Source organism: Chaetura pelagica, unplaced genomic scaffold, assembly GCF_000747805.2.
Source record: "Chaetura pelagica isolate M959 unplaced genomic scaffold, ChaPel_1.0 scaffold147, whole genome shotgun sequence".
NCBI classification, from domain to species: domain Eukaryota; kingdom Metazoa; phylum Chordata; class Aves; order Apodiformes; family Apodidae; genus Chaetura; species Chaetura pelagica.
Window position 1 is genome coordinate 1,471,705 of NW_009954194.1, and position 506 is coordinate 1,472,210.

The window sequence follows — 506 nt, forward strand, 5'->3', positions numbered from 1 at the left end:
GAAACTACTGACATGGGATGTGATTGAGGTGTACATGGAAGCTGTGTATATCTTGGTGATACTTTAACCCTATAATTTAACGCCCTGGACTAACAGGGCAGTTACTGAAGTCTCCCCTTTGTGGCTTCATGTCTGAAGGAAGGCACCCAGAGCAGAGAGGAGACCCTGGCCAGACTCTGGTGTCATGAACCTGAAGCTAAAGCAGATGGAACAGAGATGAAACTCGAGAGGTATCTGAACCTGTTAAATGAGAGATGTGGAGAGACCAGCCAGGCAGCCCTCCCTCTTCCCCACGTTACCCTCCCACCCATCCCAATGCCTGCCTTCTGCAGCAACGCAGTGGCATTTGAATGGAAAATGTCTGGCAAGGCACACACAGAGCACTTGGTGAAAGTCCTGTGAGAAATCCAGTGAGTCATGGCAGAAGCAAACTGTGGCCGAAACATTGACCTCTTCTCTATAACAATTTCTATTTAAAGAAAATAGAACAGCTTTACACACCACCC